Genomic DNA, 16326 nt, shown 5'->3' with positions numbered 1-16326 from the left:
GCCAAAACGCTTCAGCTTCGCCTTTGCCTCGTAATGCTTCTCCGGAATTCGATTACCAGCTGGATGAGACTTCTTCAAGAGCTGCAAGAGTTCTGTAAAAGACTTGTTCGTCCAATGGTTCGTGACTTTGAGGTGCATCAATGAAACCAAGAACGACAAAGAAGAAAACTTTTTGCATCCAGCGTACAATTCTGCTTCCAACTCGGCGAAGAGGTCTTCCACTTGCTCCTCTGCACGCACCTCGCTCTGGGTCGGCTCCGTAGCATTGTCGAAATCCTCTTGATCCCTGATATCCTCCACAGCACCGTGCAATCCTCCTATTCCTCTCTGATCTGTTCCTCCGATGGAATCCTCTTCATGAGGAAGGACGACACGCTCGAGCTCGCCGTGATGATACCATTTTGTGTAGCCTGGGGTAAACCCCTTGTTCAGCAAATGATTCCTGACAACCCCGATGTCGTGCCATCTCACGTTGTTGCAAGGCTTGCAAGGACACCGATATTTGCCAATTTCGTTAGGGAATCTTCTTGCAGCGCGAATAAACTCGTTAACACCGGTTTTGTACTGCAATGTCACCCGATTATTCTCCGTGATCCAATCTCTACTTGGATTGGACATTTCGCTGAATGAGAGCGAGAAATGAAAGTTTGGAAGAGTTATTGATAAAGGACGACGGAGAACACAATGAAAGAGAGATTATGAATTCTATGTTATTTTAAGCTCGGATTGAATAAGTTGGGAGTTTTTAAAAACTTAATTCGAAACTCTACCGAAATTTCGGCAGAGTTTCCCCTATTATACTGACAAACCAAAAACCTGCAAAATTATTTAAAAACATACACAAACCATCCAGAACTATCCTATAAATTAGCTCAGCCCTAAACCGAACATCCGTGGTTCGATCACAACATTTATAAATGAAAAATCGAAATAAACAAATTAAATTAAAGAACCTAAACATATTACTAACTATGTAATTAAAATTTACAATGATTAACTACAATTATATTAACTAACATTTACATTTACATACTAACACTTAACATTCTAAATAATTACTTACTAACATATCTATTTAATTAACTAACATTTACATACTAATTTCTTATTTAAACTTACAATTTCATTTCATGTTAAATAAACTAAAACTAATCACAAATTCATTAACTTAATTTTAACCTAAACTTCATTTTATATTAAACATGTCACAAAACATCAAAACATGTCACAAAACATTGTAATTAATTACAATTTCTTTACAATTACAATTAACATACTAATCAAAATTAAATTAAAGAACCTAAACATATTACTAACTATGTAATTAAAATTTACAATGATTAACTACAATTATATTAACTAACATTTACATTTACATACTAACACTTAACATTCTAAATAATTACTTACTAACATATCTATTTAATTAACTAACATTTACATACTAATTAACTAACTAACTAACATTTTATATCAACTAACCTAATTAACTAAACTAACTAAACTAACAACACAAACAATTTTTTTTTTTTAAAAAGGCTAGACTTACTTGGACAGCTCGGGACAACAGGGGACGGCTCGGTGAAACGGCGGAGGAGGGATCGAGGCAGCGACGGTTCGGTGCAGCGGGGAGAGAGACTCGTCGAGGACAGGGACTCGTCGAAACAGCAGGGACGCGCGAGGCAGCTCGGGACAACAGCTTGACGAGGCTGAGCACGGGACAACGCATCAGTTCAGTCAAAGGGAAAATAAGAGAGAGAGAGAGAGAGATAGAGAGAGAGAGAGAGAAAGAGAGAGAGAGGCAGTGAGAGATAGCTTACCGGGATTGCAGTGACACCGAGGCTGAGCACGCGTCGAGGCAGCGGGGCTGTCGGGGCAGAGACGCCGAGGCTGTCGAGGTCGGAGAGAGTGAGCCGGAGAGTGAGAGGTGAGGCAGAGAGAGAGCCGGGGAGTGAGAGGTCAGAGAGAGTGAGACTGAGGCAGAGAGAGAGCCGGAGAGAGTGAGGCAGAGAGAGAGCCGGAGAGAGAGAGAGAGTGAGGCAGAGAGAGAGCCGGAGAGTGGGAGTGAGCCGGAGAGTGAGAGGTCGGAGAGAGTGAGCTCGTGGCTGCGGGCGGCGAGTCTGGTGTGGAGAGTCAGAGCGTGGCGTTCGAGACTTGTCCGACCACCTTTTCACGAAGCGTGGCTGGTGGCGCGCGCGGCTTGGTGGAGGAGCTGCTGGCCGAGCGCAAGCAAGAAGGAGAAGAGACGTGGTGGCAGCGCGCGCGGCTTGGCGGAGGAGCTGCTGGCTGCCGATCGAAGCTCGGCTTGACGGAGGAGCTGCTGCCGGCGGAGCGTGGCTGGTGTCGCAGATGAGGCAGAGAGAGAGAGACGCGGCGGATGTGGTGGAAAGGGCGGAGCGCGGCGGAGGTCAGAGAGAGAGAGATAGGGTTTTTTTTTAAGTACAGGGCGTTTTTTTTTTAACAGAGAGGGGTTTGAGCGGCTGGAGAAGAAAGGATCGCGACCTGGGTTTTTAAACAAAACCCTAATAATCAGGTGCGACAGAATCGCACCTGATTATTCTTCAGGTGCGACTAGTCGCACCTGATTATAATAATAATAAAAAAAAATTCATTCGCCACGTCAGATTAATGAAATAAAAGAGGGGGAGATGAGGCCCGCTCAAAAATTTAAAACTATCTGATGCGACATAGTCGCACCTGAAAGTTTCAACATATTTTCAGGTGCGACTAGTCGCATCGGATTGTCAAAATCAAAAGACAATTTGAGCGAATTTTTTCGGCTTCTGATTGACTATCAGATGCGACTAGTCGCACCTGAAAGTTATTTAGATGCGACTAGTCGCATCTGATAGTCTTGCGCATCAGAAAATCAATTTTGTAGTAGTGAGTATCAGTCTTATCATACATATTGTGCAAGGTCTCATCGATCTAGTCAAATTGCAACACACTCGAATCTCGCTATGACGCGAATGGGCTCCCATGAGTGGGCTCGAATCTGAATGCCGCCGGAACTAGCAGGTCAGGATGGAATTTCTCGTCGGGTGTTTGTTTGGATTTTTTGGAGGTTGAAATGACCCTTGACCCTAACGGGAATGAAACCCAAACTAAACTCCCATCTCTTCCTAGCGAAATTAGACAGCACTTGCAAACAATAGGAAATAGGCCAGTTCGGCCTTCTTCCCATGTGTATGAGCCTCGTCGAGGAGTGCGAGCTCGACAAAGCCCGCATCTCGCAAGATGGAACGTCTCGGAGCTCGACCAGCCTCACTTGAGATAACCGGGCTAGAGGTGTTTGAAACCCTTACTGGCCAAAACCCCATGACAGTGAGCCTGCGCGGGCTCGCGAACAGGCTATGCTCTGATCTCTTACAAGCTGTTATAAAATCTCTATAATTACCTTGTGCTCCTAAGTTGTCTTTGATTACTTTTGGTTGATATTTTCATTGTTCATCATTATTCAATTCAATAATAAATAAATAAAAAAAAGCCCAGAGCCCCTTTTCGTATGTTTTTTTATATTATTCGTTTAGTTTGTGTGTTTTCAATTATCGGATTTATCTCGTTGCGAAATTCGGATGCCCATCTCTAAAAAAATCAAATTTGACTTTTTTCCTCATGATTTGTCGAGACTTCTTTGGGATGATTTTTCACGTCAACAATTTATATATATATATATATATATATATATATATATATATATATATATATATATGCATACATATTGTTGACAAACAAAAATGTTACAACAATTGTCCTACGAAGAACACTAGGTGATGAGCACTAAGAATTTCTCGGCACTAAGAATTTATGAGCTTGATTATCTTCAAGTACAGATGAATCTAGCAAAAGAGGAAAAATAATTGTGGGTGTTAAACGGTATGTGTAGCTTTCTGGTTGAGTTTAAGTGTAAGATTATGTCCATTTGCTTATTCTATTTCCTCTAGTGTTTATAGATGTTTGAGAGCCGAGTACGCCCACGTTATGATGGTTGTTTCCAATAAGTCTCCCTAGTCTTGTGTAGTGGGCGGTTATTTGGTCTCGTGCTCAAAGTAACCGTCGAGGTGTGGATTTTATTTGAACCGTTTGTTAAGTTTTTATGACCACATGTTTTATTATTTGACTGATCTTTGACCTACTAGCTTCTCTTCTCTTCGAAGTTTTTCCTGGTAAGATTTTTTCTTGCCTTATGAACGGGTAGTTCCTTATTTTAATATCCATAGAGTCTAGTTTACTACGGCTAGGTGTTGGATACACTCGAACAAATTGGGTCTTTAGCTTCTAACAGTTTTGTGATGCGACAAGACGTTTGGATCTAAAAGTGAATTCGCATCTAAAATACTTTTGAATGCAACTTATTTCATCCAAATGCATCACCAATCAACTGCTGGTTTTATGTTTGATATTTAGCGTATAGATGGACAATTCAAAATTTGCTAGGCCATCTCCAATGCAGCGGTAAAACATCAAATATGATGCAAAAACTTCTCCAACCATACTGCAACCCACACGCCAAATTATAGCGTTTGTACAGTATCACGCCAAATTTGGCGTGATACTGTATACACGGAATTTTTTTTTTTTTTAAAGACCGATTTTTTACTATCAACGTGTAGATGTATATACCTCTATATATACTAAATCATATAATATGTAGATATATTTCGTGTTACGCGCAATACACCACAATCAACAATCAGTTAGCATGTAAGTAGGAGTTTATTTGTTATTAATTGATTTATCATTTATTTCCTTGATATTCTCTTGATATCAGGAATTTATTAGTTGATATTATCTTTCATTTCGTACGTTTTTTTTTTTCTTTCAATTGTTTATATATATGGCAACATGTTCAAAATAATTTTAATCAGTTAATTAAAAAAATATAGGAATTATAAAGAAGTTATTTAGTTTTAATAATATAATAATGGATAATAGTGTTTTTAATTAGTGTGAAATTTGATGTTATGGTTGGAGTGGAAAAATAATTTGATGCTAGAAATACACAAAAGTTGTGTAATTTTAACATCAAATTTGGTGCATGGGTTGGAGTTGCCCTTAGCGGGATAAATTTCCCTCTTTTATTTCTTCCATTAAATAAAGTGGGAAATGCTTCCCCCTTCTTTTTTTCTATTTTACCTAGACCTTTAGAGATAAAAATAAAACCTTTGTTTATTCTTTAAAACAAAAAAAGTCAAAGTCTCACTTCACCCTCTCTCACACAAAAAGACTTTTTACGCTGAATCATTTCCAAACAAAACCCAAAATGTCAAATAATTATTTTAACTCTGAGAATCGATTCTCCCTATCTCTCTCTCTTTAATCATGACAATCCACCACCACTCCTTCGCGACCACCGCCACTCAGGCTCAAACCATCGTTGTTCTCTCTCTTGTGGCTCTTTCACCAATTCACAATCATCGCGCCTCTATCTCTCTCTTATTTACTCTCGATCTCCGCACCTCTCTCTCTCCGGCCACCTTGCTATGGCGATGTACATCAGTATTACTATGTAAGTCTCTATCTCTCAATCATTATATTGCTCTATCTCTCTCTAACGCTATTTCTCCTTCTCTCTTTCTCTCAGATTCGTTGTGAAGTCGGGCCTACGCATAGCTCTGCCGTGCTCCTCCGCCTCCAAGGTATGTGTCGAAATCTCACTAAGAAGTATATCGCTCAGTCATTCTTTCAATCATTGGTTACAGACCAAAGACTGCGACTTTTGTCGCATCCAAATTCACATTCATATAACTTTTGAATGTGACTTTTGATTCAACAAAAGTCGGATCGAAATATCTTTTTTTGTACAAGTGATATATGTTATTCTCAATGTCTCCGAGCTCTTTATTTGGACTATGCGAATTTTGGGAGTAAGAGCAACCGTCCAAATTTTTAGTAATTAGTCAAAATGGTAACGAACTCTTTATAATAATTCTTGGTTTAACTTTACTTTGACATGTTTATTGATTTTATGTCTCAGTACGTTCCGAAGTATTTTTTTAGATTAATGCATGCCGATTTAGATTCCGTTTCGTTTGATAATTTTAGGAAATGGGCGGTGCTCATAGTGCTCATGATAGCCTGTTCTTGTGGTTAGAATGTCGGAACCTGACTCTGAATCGGTCCCTTTTTCACGACGTCGACTGGTATCTCGAGGGGGTCAGATGGGACAGACTAGTTTTCGATGTTCCCTTGTCCAACGTTCCTCATAGGTCTGCGACATCATCGAAGGCCAGGGTAGAGGAGAATGAAACCCAGGTTCCTCATCCCCCGCGCAATTGTGTAGAAGTACCTGCAATAAAAAAATTTAATACCGGATATTTCTTTAAGTCAATATATCCTCTTTGTATTTTACAGAAAGCCCTTGCTCTCTTATTGCCAAGTTAAATTAATATCGGATAACTTAGTAGTTTCTACATTTTGAAACTCATGTTAAGACAAAACTTAAATATAATCCTACAATATTTACTTATACTATTAGAAATATTTAGGTCGACAAAAAAAGATATTTCAACAACCATTCTACAAAGAACAACAAAGTTTCGAGCTAAATAAATACCGAGACATAGATAAACTAGGAAAAATTATTTAAAATATAGAATAAAATAAAATCGAGAAATATGATTAAGAGTCCTTTGTGATAAGTAACGCCATATTGTATGTGTTGTGTTTTCCTCCACTTCTCATAGTTTCGTTCGCCTTTTATAGTGGTTGAAATCAGCATTCCTAGGTTGATCAGACACATGGTCTAGCGATTATTATAACTTTCCATTTTCATATGGATTCGGCGGTTACAGTGTTCTAGTCTCATTTGGGTCAACCGTTCGAGCACGTATTCTCAGCAAAAGATTAAAATTATACACTTACTACGCGGAATTTCGCATATTACACCTCCATGGTATGGTTTTAAGTATATATGTTAATTTAACTTAAATAGCATAGTAATTTTACAAATATCTCGAATATCATAGATATCGCAATTAACTTTTTCATAACGCAATTATTTTTACAATTATCCCAAATATCACGAATATACCACAAATATCAAAATTTATTATTGTAAATACTATACTTATTCATCATCATTCTAATATTTTTATCAGTAATAAGTTAAATATCACTGATTGATTGGTGATATGTAAATATAATGTATTAGATCAACTCCAACCCACTCCATAATGGAGTGGGGTTAAGTGGAATGTGACAAATTGACTTGGATTTGCTTCAATCCAACTCCATTTCTCACTCTATTATGGAGTTAATTAATAGTGAAATTCCAAATATGAACATTGACTATTCATTCCTCTCCATTTTAGAGTGTGATTTTAAGAATAAAAAATTATGTCTCTTATCTAATTAGACAGCAATCAAAATACTTAATTATATATATATATATATATATATATATATATATATTATATGTAATTGTATTAATTTATCACAAAATTGCATATGAATTTATTTTAGTTCATTTTTATTTGATATAATGATCAATTTGGACATCACCACATTTGTCTATCTCGTGAACTCTTGAGCATACTCTGCATTTAAATAGGCGATGATATCGACACCACCTTGGGCGCCACTTCCTTTCCATGACACCTCTTGGCGAGGTTGGCAACCTGCAGCGTCAACAATTTCAGGTTCTCATTCTCTGGCGACAACATGTCTTATCGTTAATCTTCGCTCGATCGGACATTGATAGTTGACAATAGTTAACTTATCGAGTAACACGAAGGCATCGGTTAGGTTCACTACCAGGAAAAAGGCATTTAACTACAGTTTTTTTTTTAGAAGTCTATGGTTTTGCCTTAAACTGAAGTCTTTTAAAGTAGACTACGGTCATCTCTTTTTCGGGGTTTGTTAGACTCCATTCAAGTATAAAACTGTAGAGATTACAGCTAGGCATGTACATCGGGTTGGGTTATTCGGTTTTATACTTTTGACGGACCCAACCCGATGCGTTCGGTTTGTCAATTTGAAAACCCAAACAAAATCGTTTATGGTATGTGAACCAAACCAACCCGAACCAAAAAAGATCGGGTTGGTTTGGATTGGTTTGTTTGGGGCGGTTCGAGTCGGTTTGTTCGGGTTCACCGTAATTTAGTAATGTAAGTAAGTGTAAAACATTAAGCAAAAATCAATAGAAATATTTAAAGCAAGTCTATAAAAAAATCAAAAAGAAAAAAATCATAAGAACTAGAAAATCGCCATAATCTAAAATAAATAAATATTTTTTTTTCTCTTGATCATGAAAAACTCAAGTCTTATGCAAAAAATAAAATAAAAAGGAACTCAAGTCCGTTGCTCTTTGCTAAAGTTCACGACGACAAAGACCTACAAAACAAATAATTAATAATAAGTTAATTCGAATTCTCGTTGTAAGATCATGAATCATATATCATATATGTTTTAGTTTTACCTTGATAAATGACAATATATTTTGTTTAAAAATAAGACCCAGAGCCAGAGCCAGAAAAAGAGCACGACCCTCCTGATTCGAAATTAAGAGACCCTGCTAATATCTCTGCAATTACAAAAGTACAAAAGAATATTGGAATAAAATGTTGTTGATAATTTTTATGAATAGTGTTTTGGGGCTTCTACTATTTTAATGAGGTTATAAATTACCTGTTTTCACGATCGATTCCGAAGATTGTAGATTTTCTACTTCTTCTTTCAGTTCTTCCACAATTAGTGACACATCATCGCCAATCAACCAATCCCTCAAACAAATAAAACCTTCTACCATTCTTGGGTGCAAAGAACTTCGGAATTTATCAAGAACTCTACCACTTGTAGGGAATGCTGATTCAGAAGCAACGGCTGAAACTTGAGCTGCTAAGATGTCTCGAGCAATGGATGATAAAGTTGGATACTTTGAGCTATTCAACTTCCACCTTGAAAGTATATCAAACTTAGCAGACAAAACAAGCGGCTCGCGCGATTCCATCAAGTATACATCAACTTCGTTCCTAGCACCATGACTGTAATCACAAGTTTCCATAAGTCTACTCAAGATGGCCGAAGTGCAACTCTTGTTTTGAGGAATTGGCTGCGATTGAGACAATTGTTTTTCTTTGGTAGATGTATGGTTCTCATTGTAAAACTTCAACAAGTCTTGCAACTTCTCTTTAATTCGAAAGCACACCATATCAGCCTCCATCGTTTCACCAGTTGCTATTTCGATACAAATCTTCACAAGTCCCATCTTGTATCGAGGGTCAAGAACAGCTGCAATAATCAGCATGTCATTGATTTTTTCCGCATCACCCCAATACTTATCAAACTTAGCCTTAATGTTGAAAGCCATGTTTCTTAAAATACTTGTTTGTGCTGACTTTAGTGTTGTTAACAACTGTCGAACTTCATAGATTTCACGGAAGAACAAATTCGTCGTCGTGTAGTGTGTCCCGCTGAACTTCAATGTTACCTCGTAGAATGTCTTCAGGAAAGTAACATACTCTTTTGCTTTCTCCCGATCGATATCAGTTGAAGGCCCTTTCCGTTGTTTCCCATCTTCATTCTCTCTAAAATAGTTCTCGTAATTTGCATCAACCACCACCATATCAAATGCCTTTCGGTATTTTATTGCTGTCTCTAGCATAAGATATGTCGAGTTCCATCGGGTGGGAACATCTAAGCATAAACCAGCCTTAGAGTCGATTTTTTCTTCAACGACGCATTCATCAAACTTCTTTGCTCAAGTTGTAGAAGACCGAACAAACTTCACTGCATTTCTGATCATCTCAACAGAATCATCGATTTCCATCAAACCTTCAGTTACTATCAAATTCACTATATGAGCGCAGCAACGAATATGCAAAGACTTACCATCCAGAAGAACACAACCGGGGATGTCTTGTAGTCTTCTTTGCAGGTAAGTCAACGCTGTATCATTTGAGGAAGCATTATCGACTGTGACTGAAACTACTTTTGTAATTCCCAATTCGCGGATACATGTCTCGAGCTCTCTTCCAATAGTATCTCCTTTGTGATTCGGAACAAGGAAAAAAATGATAATCCTCTTATGCAACTTCCAGTTGTCATCTATAAAGTGATCGGTGACACACATATAGTTTAGATTCTGAATAGACCTCCATGTATCTGTAGTTAGAGACACTCTATACTTTTGCAAGATTCTCTTCATATTTTTTTTTCTTCCAAATATGTTTGATACACATCTCTAGCCACTGTAACTCGAGAAACAAGAGAAAGTCTAGGCTGAATGGTGGAGCAAAATTGTTTGAAAAAACAATTCTCAATGTGCTTAAAAGGTAACTCGGCACCAACTATGTACTCAACGCAAGCCCTCCTACCTTTTTCCTTAATGAATTAGCGATCGTCCAATTACTAACCATGTCACCACTCTCGTTTTTGTGTATCAAAACTGTTTTCTTTGGATCATCTTTCTCCTGCCTTCCCGGGAATTTTTTGCACTACCTTCCCATATGAGAATTCAAAGTGCTCGTACCATGCTTCTTTCCATGACATGCAAAGTCTTCTTGACAATAATTACAAATAGCCCTCAAACCATTTGGAGTTTTGATAAAATGGTTCCATACCTCAGTTCTTCTTTTAGGCTTTCTCTTCTCCCAAGTTGTTTGACTACTTTGAGTGTTGTTTGTAGTTTCATCATCTTCCTCGTGATCGCTTATTGGAATTGGCTCCAAAAAAGTATCCATTGTAGTCAAAGGTCTGTATTAAGAAATTAAAAATAACAAAAAGCAATGATTACTCGGTTCATCGATTTCGGGTCACAACCCTAGTAATATATGTTTACAATTAGTAATTGATTTATTAGAAAATAAAATATCAAGCTGTTATAAGAAAAATAAAATATCAAAGATTGTTTATACCGAGCAACGACATCATATTATTAAATGGTATAGCACGTCATATATTAAAACATATGGGCCTATGTCTAGTCTTGTACTGTATAAATTGCTTTTCTTTTTTTCTTCCATTAAACTTCTATGAGCTTATTTGCTTAAACACCAAACAGAACGGTTCTTTTAAAATTGATGTGTCCAAATAAACCTTCCCAACAAGGTAATTAATTAGGACACTCTATTTAAACTACCCTCCAAACAGAATTAATACCAGACTTTTTCAGGAATCCCATATGGTCGGTCAGCCTAGTTTCAGGCTCACTAGTATCACTACAAAGTAAAACAGATGGTGTACACAGTTACACACATAATCATGTCAGTCCTTAATTAGTTTTCAAATTTCAAACAACTTGTTTTTTTCCACTCTTTATTCGTTATTATTATTTCAAACAAATAATATAACATATTTTTTCACGGAAAAAATCTATGCAAGTAGCGGATGGCTAAGAATAAACCAAATGGCTCGTCCAATCATTTTCTCGGTGAAGTAGAGAAAGTAACCTGCTATAGAAGCACAAGACTGCTTCCGTCCTTGTAGTAACACGAGTGATCGCTATCTAGCTCCTCCAAATCACTGTAAAGTTTCAGAACTTCTTCGGAGTGAGCTGTTCTGCACAGGGTGATTGGGATAAAATAGAATCACGGGCACTCAACAGCCTTGTAAGTCTAAGCTTCCCAGTCTTACTGCAAAAAATAAAAGGAGACTTTTGAATCATAAACCAAAGAATTAGCTAAGAATGTGTATTTTTCATTATCTTGAATAATAAAAAATGATAGCCAAAAATGATAAATAAGCTGTTGTGAGAAGGTATTTGAGTTCACTAAACAATTTATTGAAATAATATCACCTCAAATCTTACTGCCATATCTTCACAAAACAAAACATGCATAAGATTTATACTGATCAATACATCGAACACATAGAGGTCAATTTTTTTTACTTACAGAGAGAGAGATATGCAAAGTTTCAACCGACAAGAGAAAATCGAGCAGAGTTTGTGTGCTAGCCAATATGTAACTCCCTTCTCATCTTCTGCTTTTGGTGTTTGAAAAAACTAAAAAAAAAAAAACAAGACTTTGATTTGATATCGATATCGCACACGATTCTGATGGCGAGGACCGTATCCAAATACTCAGTATTGAATCCTCTCTTCTTAAGCCTGACCTGAGTATAAATTACGCTTAGCGAGCCAAAACCAAATATAAATTCGCTAGTTATGTTTAGAGCACTTATGGCTTCGATGGTCCTTTGAGTTAGCAACAGCCCCACTATTATCACAATAAAGGGTCATGGGCTCGTCGACGTTTGGAACAACTTCCAAATACTTAAGGAATTTTCTAAGTCATACAGCCTCTTTGGATGCTTCACAAGCAGCCACATATTCTGCTTCCATTGTGGAGTCAGCAATGCAAGATTGCTTAATACTCCTCCACACAACAGCTCCACCATTAAGGATGAACACAGATACCAAAGTGGATTTCCTAGAATCCATATCCGCTTGAAAATCGGAGTTGGTATATCCCGTCATAGTCAGGTCAGTACCTAAATATGTAAGCATCAAGTTCCTAGCTCTTCGAAGATACTTGAAAACATGCTTAATAGCAATCCAGTGCTCGGATCCAGGGTTGGATTATAAACGGCTAACTACGCCAACTGCGAAGCAGATATCAGGTCTAGTGCAAAGCATAGCATACATGAGACTTGATACGGCTGAGGCGTAAGGAATTTTTCTCATGTGCTCAATCTCTTGTGCAGTCTTGGGAGACTCGTCCTCAGAGAGTAAGACTCCATGCCTAAAGGGTGTTTGGCCTTTCTTGGAGTCTTGCATCGAGAAGCAATCCATCACCTTATCAATATAAGATGCTTGAGACAGCGACAGAGTCCGGTTCTTCCTATCTCAAAAGATTTGGATCCCCAGAATGTACGTGGCTTCTCATAGATCTTTCATATCGAACTGCTTTGCTAGCCGGACCTTAACCTCAGATAACTTACCCACATCATTACCTATGAGTAATATATCATCGACATATAGTGGATGGTTTTAAGCATCACGACTGGCGAGAAGGTTTCATCATATTCAATCCATTCTTGTTGGGTATAAACCTTAGCCACAAGTCGTGCTTTGAACGTCTCGACATTCCCATCTGGACCCATTTTCTTCTTGTATATCCACTTACACCCTACGGGTTTAATCCCTTCAGGAAGGTCTACAAGTCTCCAGACTTTATTGACATACATCGAGTGCATTTCAACTTTCATGGCGTCAAGCCAAAGGTTTGATTCAAAATAAGCCATCGCTTGGCTATAGGAAACAAGGTCATCCATGTCAGAGACGGCTACGAGAGTGTCTCCATAGGACATGTACCTGTCAGGATTTTGAATAGCCCTCCCACTACGTCGAAGTACTACTTGACGAGATTCTGATGAGTTAGGTTGTGTTTCATTTTGGGTAAGAACAGTTCTTACAGAGGAGGTACAAGCTTCCTCACCCAACTCACCACAATTTTGCTTCTAGGTTATGCATCCTTCATAAAGTCCTCCTCAAGGAAACGAGTATTCGTGCTAACGAAAGTCTTATCGCCCTTGGGACTATAGAAAGTAAAACCTTCGGTTTCCTTTGGATATCCAACGAACAGACATAATTCTGACCTACTAGCCAACTTGCTAGTCTTTTGCCTCAGCACGTGTGCAGGGCAATCCCAAATTTTGATGCGGCCAAGATTTACTTTACGGCCAGTCCATCGTTCATAAGGAATACCATGAACCGTTTTAGACAGAACATGGTTTAGAATATAAGCGGCTGTTTCGAGGGCATATCCCCAAAAGGAACGAGGGAGTGATGAGTAACTCATCATTGGTCTAACCATCTCCATAAGAGTTCGGTTTCTTCTCTCTGACACTCCATTTTGTTGAGGTGTGCCAGGTGCGGTAAGCTGAGAAGCGATACCTTCTTCTTTAAGAAAGTCATCGAACTCTCTAGACATATACTCAACACCTCGATCGGATCGAAGGGTTTTGATCACTTTGCCAGTTTGCTTTTCCACTAAAGCCATAAAGACCTTAAATATGTTAAATGTCTCGGATTTGTGTTTGAGCAAATAGACAAAACTGTATCTTGAGTAATTATCAGTGAAGGTAACGAAGTATTTGTATCCACCACGTGCATGTTGACTAAGCGGACCACATACATTAGAATGTACTAGTTCCAACAACTCAGTGGCTCTTCGACACTTATAGGAGAAAGGTCGCTTAGTCATTTTTCCTACTATGCAAGATTCACGAGTAGGTAGTGAACCTATTGCAGAGGCTTGGAGTGGACCATCCTTCACAAGTCTCTTAATCCTGTCTAGACTGATATGACCAAGTCTTAAGTGCCAGAGATATGTTGATTTTATTGGATCGGAGGATTCAGATAGTTTGATCCTCTTTGGCTCCCTAACTAGATCATTATCTATTTTGGTGTCTAAAAGAGAAGGTTTAGTGGGATAGATGTAGAAAAGAACATTCCTCATACATGCATCAGTGACAAAAGAATTATCAGGAAACAAAATACGAATTCCATTCTTAATGAACTTTAAACAATAATCTTGCTCATGAAGACGAGCAACATATATTAAGTTCTTTCCAAAGGAAGGAACGAAATAAACATTATTCAAGTTTAAAGTCCGGTCTTCTAAAGACAGAGTCACGGATCCCACAGCCATCGCAGACACCATGCTCCCATCACCCCATTTAGAATAGAAGTCGCCTTCCTCTAAGTTTTTTTTCTTGAAACCAGTCAAGGAACAACAAATATGGTAAGTAGCAGCGGAGTCAAGAATCCACGTTGATACATTATCAGCTACTAAGAATGCTTCATTAATTAGTACAATACTATGTTCCTTTTCTTTGAGATAGGCATGACAATTCTTCTCATCGGCCTTGTGAGGTCTCTTCTTAGTTCCAGAGGCGGAGGCTTTGTGCTCAGCAGCATGTACCACTCCTTGATTCCTCTTTCTCTTAGTGAGACTTTCAGCAGTGTGAAGCTCCTTCATAAGCTCGGTAATAGTGTACTCTAGCTTTTTCATAGAGTAGTTTAGCTTGAAGGTATCAAAAGATTCGGGAAGAGTTTCCAAGATCATATCTATTTTGGTATCCTCATTAATCTCAGATCCTAGGATTTCCATCTCATTCAGGTAACTAATGATCAGCATCATATGGTCCCTGACAGGAATCCCAGCCTTCATGCGACAGTTCATAAACTGTCTAACTGCTTGTTGTCTGGCCTGACGCTCTTGCCCTCCAAACATCTCATGGAGATTGTAGAGCATGTGGGCGGCAGTCTCGATAACACGATGCTATTGTTGCAACACATTGTTCATCGATGCTAAGATATAGCACCTCACAATCTCATCGGATCGGAGCCAGGCCGCCAAGGCGTCTTTTTCCTCTTGTGTCGAATCATCATTCGTTTGAGGACAGGGGGTGGTGAGTACCCATTTGTGCTTGTTAACGGTAAGGACGATGTCGAGGTTACGTTTCGAATCTACGTAGTTTTCATTTTCTAGTTTGTTGAAGAAAAAGGATGGTTGAGAGACTTTTTGCCTAATTAAGTTGAAACAAGTTTATTATTAGTCTTTTGGTTTAGGATTTAAGTTTTTAACATTTGATAAAATTCAAAGGTGTTATAAACCAAATGATAATTTACTCCCTCAAGACAAGGCCGCAAAAAATCTCCATTTATAAGTAAATGACACATCATTAATGCTTAGCCAAGATGTCAATACACCAATTTTGACTAGCCACCTTTTAAATTGGTTTGATCACTCATATCCTTTCGTAGACCTCAAGGGAGAATTACTAGGGATTGAGTCTAAGTGTGGAACCAACCACTTAGTCTAAAAGGTCAATTTTGAAAAACAATCCCCCAAGGGGAGGCCTTGTCTTCATCGTCTCACTCCCGAACGTAGCTCATTGAGCAATGATCGAAGCAAAAACGTCATAGAGTACTCTCATTGAAGAGAAGGCCACAAGAGTGATTATTAGTCTCACGTTAATTGCTTCTTTCATTAGTGTTGGGGATCGTGGGTCACAAACAATAAGTATAACCCTCCCACTTAGTTTTTGGAGTTGGCACATCGTTTTTATAAGTTTGGAAACAAATTTCCTAGTTATAAAGCGATAGAGTGGACTACTAGAAAGGAATCCTAGATCTTCATGTTCAGGAAGAGCAGTGTTAGTGCATAAAGGCACAAGGTACATACTCGGACATTTCCTATTTTCTATTCGGGAAAGTGCATGAGGGAAGTGTGAACTCCTCCTTCTGTGCTAGACTATGGTCTGCTTGAGGTGGGGTCCGCATCGCTAATCAAGAGTAACACGAAACATAGTCGCTTTTAACCTGGTTCACAATCAACTGTGAGTCACAGTGGATGCGCTTTCTGGCCTCTTCTTTGT

At 38.4% G+C, this 16326-nt stretch overlaps 1 long non-coding RNA gene across 1 annotated transcript; it reads left to right on the top strand.

Moving 5' to 3' along the window:
- The first annotated feature begins 5061 nt into the window (after positions 1 to 5061).
- On the top strand, positions 5062 to 6413 carry LOC149384837 (uncharacterized). The gene is made up of 3 exons (XR_016301435.1): positions 5062 to 5509; positions 5585 to 5639; positions 6046 to 6413. It is a non-coding gene; the product is annotated as an uncharacterized LOC149384837 (long non-coding RNA).
- Positions 6414 to 16326: the final 9913 nt, after the last annotated feature.

This window comes from Urtica dioica, chromosome 9 (genome assembly GCF_054948205.1).
Source record: "Urtica dioica subsp. dioica isolate 48M chromosome 9, U.dioica_male_clone48M_v1_H2, whole genome shotgun sequence".
Lineage (NCBI taxonomy): Eukaryota > Viridiplantae > Streptophyta > Magnoliopsida > Rosales > Urticaceae > Urtica > Urtica dioica.
This window is presented reverse-complemented; position numbering and strand designations above follow the sequence as displayed.